Source organism: Salmo trutta, chromosome 27, assembly GCF_901001165.1.
Source record: "Salmo trutta chromosome 27, fSalTru1.1, whole genome shotgun sequence".
In the NCBI taxonomy this organism is placed as follows: domain Eukaryota; kingdom Metazoa; phylum Chordata; class Actinopteri; order Salmoniformes; family Salmonidae; genus Salmo; species Salmo trutta.
The window spans coordinates 44,097,896-44,105,395 of NC_042983.1; positions in this window are offsets into that span (position 1 = coordinate 44,097,896).

Here is a 7,500-nt window from a genome sequence, read left to right on the forward strand (position 1 = left end):
ATATGAGGATGGAGGGACTGATATAGTCACCATGAGGATGGAGGGACTGATATAGTCACCATGAGGATGGAGGGACTGATATAGTCACCATGAGGATGGAGGGACTGATATATGAGGATGGAGGTACTGATATAGTCACCATGAGGATGGAGGGACTGATATAAACACCATGAGGATGGAGGGACTGATATAGTCACCATGAGGATGGAGGGACTGATATAGACACCATGAGGATGGAGGGACTGATATAGTCACCATGAGGATGGAGGGACTGATATAGACACCATTAGGATGGAGGGACTTATATTTACACCATGAGGATGGAAGGACTGATATAGTCACCATGAGGATGGAGGGACTGATATAGTCACCATGAGGATGGAGGGACTGATATATGAGGATGGAGGGACTGATATAGACACCATGAGGATGGAGGGACTGATATAGACACCATGAGGATGGAGGGACTGATATATGAGGATGGAGGGACTGATATAGACACCATGAGGATGGAGGGACTGATATATACACCATGAGGATGGAGGGACTGATATAGTCACCATGAGGATGGAGGGACTGATATTTGAGGATGGAGGGACTGATATAGACACCATGAGGATGGAGGGATTGATATAGTCACCATGAGGATGGAGGGACTGATATTTGAGGATGGAGGGACTGATATAGTCACCATGAGGATGGAGGGACTGATATAGACACCATGAGGATGGAGGGACTGATATAGACACCATGAGGATGGAGGGACTGATATAGTCACCAAGAGGATGGAGGGACTGATATAAACACCATGAGGATGGAGGGACTGATATAGACACCATGAGGATGGAGGGACTGATATAGACACCATGAGGATGGAGGGACTGATATTTACACCATGAGGATGGAGGGACTGATATATGAGGATGGAGGGACTGATATAGTCACCATGAGGATGGAGGGACTTATATAGTCACCATGAGGATGGAGGGACTGATATAGTCACCATGAGGATGGAGGGACTGATATAGTCACCATGAGGATGGAGGGACTGATATAGTCACCATGAGGATGGAGGGACTGATATAGTAACCATGAGGATGGAGGGACTGATATAGACACCATGAGGATGGAGGGACTGATATAGACACCATGAGGATGGAGGGACTGATATATGAGGATGGAGGGACTGATATAGACACCATGAGGATGGAGGGACTGATATAGTCACCATGAGGATGGAGGGACTGATATAGTCACCATGAGGATGGAGGGACTGATATAGACACCATGAGGATGGAGGGACTGATATAGACACCATGAGGATGGAGGGAATGATATAGACACCATGAGGATGGAGGGACTGATATAGACACCATGAGGATGGAGGGACTGATATAGACACCATGAGGATGGAGGGACTGATATAGTCACCATGAGGATGGAGGGACTGATATAGTCACCATGAGGATGGAGGGACTGATATAGTCACCATGAGGATGGAGGGACTGATATAGTCACCATGAGGATGGAGGGACTGATATTTACACCATGAGGATGGAGGGACTGATATAGTCACCATGAGGATGGAGGGACTGATATAGTCACCATGAGGATGGAGGGACTGATATAGTCACCATGAGGATGGAGGGACTGATATAGACACCATGAGGATGGAAGGACTGATATAGACACCATGAGGATGGAGGGACTGATATATGAGGATGGAGGGACTGAAATAGTCACCATGAGGATGGAGGGACTGATATAGACACCATGAGGATGGAGGGACTGATATAGACACCATGAGGATGGAGGGACTGATATAGTCACCATGAGGATGGAGGGACTGATATAGTCACCATGAGGATGGAGGGACTGATATATGAGGATGGAGGGACTGATATAGTCACCATGAGGATGGAGGGACTGATATTTACACCATGAGGATGGAGGGACTGATATAGACACCATGAGGATGGAGGGACTGATATAGTCACCATGAGGATGGAGGGACTGATATAGACACCATGAGGATGGAGGGACTTATATTTACACCATGAGGATGGAGGGACTGATATATGAGGATGGAGGGACTGATATAGTCACCATGAGGATGGAGGGACTGATATAGTCACCATGAGGATGGAGGGACTGATATAGACACCATGAAGATTGAGGGACTGATATAGTCACCATGAGGATGGAGGGACTGATATATGAGGATGGAGAGACTGAAATAGTCACCATGAGGATGGAGGGACTGATATATGAGGATGGAGGGACTGATATAGACACCATGAGGATGGAGGGACTGATATAAACACCATGAGAATGGAGGGACTGATATTTACACCATGAGGATGGAGGGACTGATATAGTCACCATGAGGATGGAGGGACTGATATTTACACCATGAGGATGGAGGGACTGATATAGTCACCATGAGGATGGAGGGACTGATATAGTCACCATGAGGATGGAGGGACTGATATAGTCACCATGAGGATGGAGGGACTGATATAGACACCATGAGGATGGAAGGACTGATATAGACACCATGAGGATGGAGGGACTGATATAGTCACCATGAGGATGGAGGGACTGATATATGAGGATGGAGGGACTGAAATAGTCACCATGAGGATGGAGGGACTGATATAGACACCATGAGGATGGAGGGACTGATATGGACACCATGAGGATGGAGGGACTGATATAGTCACCATGAGGATGGAGGGACTGATATAGTCACCATGAGGATGGAGGGACTGCTATATGAGGATGGAGGGACTGATATAGTCACCATGAGGATGGAGGGACTGATATTTACACCATGAGGATGGAGGGACTGATATAGACACCATGAGGATGGAGGGACTGATATAGTCACCATGAGGATGGAGGGACTGATATAGACACCATGAGGATGGAGGGACTTATATTTACACCATGAGGATGGAGGGACTGATATATGAGGATGGAGGGACTGATATAGTCACCATGAGGATGGAGGGACTGATATAGTCACCATGAGGATGGAGGGACTGATATAGACACCATGAGGATTGAGGGACTGATATAGTCACCATGAGGATGGAGGGACTGATATATGAGGATGGAGAGACTGAAATAGTCACCATGAGGATGGAGGGACTGATATATGAGGATGGAGGGACTGATATAGACACCATGAGGATGGAGGGACTGATATAAACACCATGAGAATGGAGGGACTGATATAGACACCATGATGATGGAGGGACTTATATAGTCACCATGAGGATGGAGGGACTGATATTTGAAGATGGAGAGACTGATATAGACACCATGAGGATGGAGGGACTGATATAGACACCATGAGGATGGAGGGACTGATATATGAGGATGGAGGGACTGATATAGACACCATGAGGATGGAGGGACTGATATATACACCATGAGGATGGAGGGACTGATATAGACACCATGAGGATGGAGGGACTGATATAGTCACCATGAGGATGGAGGGACTGATATAGACACCATGAGGATGGAGGGACTGATATATGAGGATGGAGGGACTGATATAGACACCATGAGGATGGAGGGACTGATATAGTCACCATGAGGATGGAGGGACTGATATAGACACCATGAGGATGGAGGGACTGATATAGACACCATGATGATGGAGGGACTGATATAGTCACCATGAGGATGGAGGGACTGATATAGTCACCATGAGGATGGAGGGACTGATATTGACACCATGAGGATGGAGGGACTGATATAGACACCATGAGGATGGAGGGACTGATATAGACACCATGAGGATGGAGGGACTGATATAGACACCATGAGGATGGAGGGACTGATATATACACCATGAGGATGGAGGGACTGATATAGACACCATGAGGATGGAGGGACTGATATATGAGGATGGAGGGACTGATATAAACTACATTTTATTAAGCGAATCAGTGTCACCACTGTATGTAAACGATGTTGCGTTGAGCAACAACGGGGCCGGCTGTGTAGCCTAGTGGTTAGAGCGTTGGACCAGTAACCAAAAGGTTGCAAGTTCAAATCACAGAGTTGACAAGGTAAAAAACCTGTCCTTTTTCCTTTGAACAAGGCAGTTAACCCGCTGTTCCTAGTCTGTCATTGAAAATAAGAATTTGTTCTTAATTGACTTGCCAAGTTAAATAAAGGTAAAAGAAAATTTTAAATGAACTTGGTCCCAAATGGGCTCTATGGTTCCTGGGCAAAAATAGTGCACTATATAGGAGATAGGATACCATTTGGCTGCATTTTAAATTAAAATAATACATTTATACTGGCTAATTGACTACTGGTCTATTCACTATTCAACGCAAATTTGGCTTTGCCCCTTTAACATGGTCTTGAATTATACGTGAACAAAAATATAAACGCAACATGCAAGAATTTTTATCGATTTTACAGAGTTACAGTTCAAATAAGGAAATCAGTTCATTGAAATAAATAAATTCGTTCCTAATCTATGGATTTCACATGACTGGACATGGGCGCATGGGTGGTTCTTGGAGGGCACAGGCCCACCCACTGGGTAGCCAGGCCCAGCCACTGGGAAGCCGGACCCAGCCACTGGGAAGCCGGACCCAGCCACTGGGAAGCCGGACCCAGCCACTGGGAAGCCGGACCCAGCCACTGGGGAGACGGGCCCACCCACTGGGGAGACGGGCCCAGCCACTGGGGAGCCGGGCCCACCCACTGGGGAGCCGGACCCAGCCACTGGGGAGCCGGGCCCAGCCACTGGGGAGCCGGGCCCACCCACTGGGGAGCCGGGCCCAGCCACTGGGGAGCCGGGCCCAGCCACTGGGGAGCCGGGCCCACCCACTGGGGAGCCGGGCCCACCCACTGGGGAGCCGGGCCCAGCCACTGGGGAGCCGGGCCCAGCCACTGGGGAGCCGGGCCCACCCACTGGGGAGCCGGGCCCAGCCACTGGGGAGCCGGGCCCAGCCACTGGGTAGCCGGACCCAGCCACTGGGGAGGCAGGTCCACCCACTGGGGAGCCAGGCCCAGCCACTGGGGAGCCGGGTCCACCCAGTGGGGAGCCAGGTCCACCCAGTGGGGAGCCAGGTCCACCCAGTGGGGAGCCAGGTCCACCCAGTGGGGAGCCAGACCCAGCCGCTGGGGATCCAGCCAATTAGAATTTGTTTTCCCCACAAAAACGGCTTTATTACAGACAGAAATACTCCTCATTTTCATCAGTTGTCCCGGTGGCTGGTCTCAGACGATCCCGCAGGTGAAGAAGCCGGATGTGGAGGTCCTGTGCCTGCGTATTTACACATGGTTTATAGTTGTGAGGCCGGTTGGACGTTCTGCCAAATTCTCTAAAACAAAGTTGGAGGCGGGTTGTGGTAGAGAAATGAACGTTAAATTAACGTCTGGTGGACGTTCCTGCAGTCAGCATTGCACGTTCCCTCAAAATATGAGACACCTGTGGAATTGTGTTGTGTGACAAAACTGCACATTTTAGAGTGTCCTTTTATTGTCCCCAGCACAAGGTGCACCTGTGCAATGATCATGCTGTTTAAAATCAGCTTGTTGATATACCACACCTGTCAGGTGGATGGATTATCTTGCCAAATTTTAAAATGCTCACTAAAGGGATATAAACAAATTTGTGTACAGAATCTGAGCGAAATAAGCTGTTTGTGTGTATGGAACGTTTCTGGGATCTTTTATGTTCAGTTCATGAAACATGAGACTAAACACTTTACATGTTACGATTATATATATATATTTTTTAATTATATATTGTGAATATTTCAGAAACAAGGTGAAATAAGGTATCAGATTCTTGAGCTGATAAGCAGGGAAGATGTCGCATGGAAAGTAGGTGAAGTGATAAGGTGTGAGAGAGTGTGTGTGTTTGTGTACAAGCGAGAGAGAGAGGGCAGACATCTTCACCTGTGACACACGCACAAATGCACACCCCACCTCATCTACCCTACACACACACACACACCCACACACACACACACACACACACACACACACACACACACACACACACACACACACACACACACACACACACACACACACACACACACACAGACACAAACACACACACACACACACAGACACAGACACACATACACAGACACACATACACACATACACACACACACACACACACACACACACACACACACACACACACACACACACACACACACACACACACACACACACACACACACACACACACACACAGACACAAACACACACACACACACACAGACACAGACACACATACACAGACACACATACACACATACACACACACACACAGACTCACACACACACACACACACACACACACACACACACACACACACACACACACACACACACACACACACACACACACACACACACATACACACACACACAGACACACATACACACACACACACACACAGACACACATACACTCACACACACACACACACACACACACAGACACACACACACACACACACACACAGACACACATACACTCACACACTCACACACACACACAGACACACACACACACATACACTCACACACACACAGACACACACACACTAAACACCATTATCTCTAATCTCTCCTCATGTTCCCTCGGTTTATAAACACCATTACCTCTAACCTCTCATCATGCTCCCTCTGTCTGTAAACATCATTACCTCTAACCTCTCCTCATGCTCCCTCGGTTTATAAACATCATTACCTCTAACCTCTCCTCATGCTCCCTCTATCTGTAAACACCATTACCTCTAACTCTCCTCATGCTCCCTCTATCTGTAAACATCATTACCTCTAACCTCTCCTGATGCTCCCTCGGTTTATAAACATAATTACCTCTAACCTCTCCTCATGCTCCCTCGGTTTATAAACACCATTACCTCTAACCTCTCTTCATGCTCCCTCTGTCTGTAAACATCATTACCTCTAACCTCTCCTCATGCTCCCTCGGTTTATAAACATCATTACCTCTAACCTCTCCTCATGCTCCCTCTATCTGTAAACACCATTACCTCTAACTCTCCTCATGCTCCCTCTATCTGTAAACATCATTACCTCTAACCTCTCCTGATGCTCCCTCGGTTTATAAACATAATTACCTCTAACCTCTCCTCATGCTCCCTCGGTTTATAAACACCATTACCTCTAACCTCTCCTCATGCTCCCTCTATCTGTAAACACCATTACCTCTAACCTCTCCTCATGCTCCCTCTATCTGTAAACACCATTACCTCTAGCCTCTCCTCATGCTCCCTCGGTTTATAAACACCATTACCTCTAACCTCTCCTCATGCTCCCTCGGTTTATAAACACCATTACCTCTAACCTCTCTTCATGCTCCCTCGGTTTATAAACATCATTACCTCTAACCTCTCATCATGCTCCCTCTGTCTGTAAACACCATTACCTCTAACCTCTCCTCATGCTCCCTCGGTTTATAAACACCATTACCTCTAA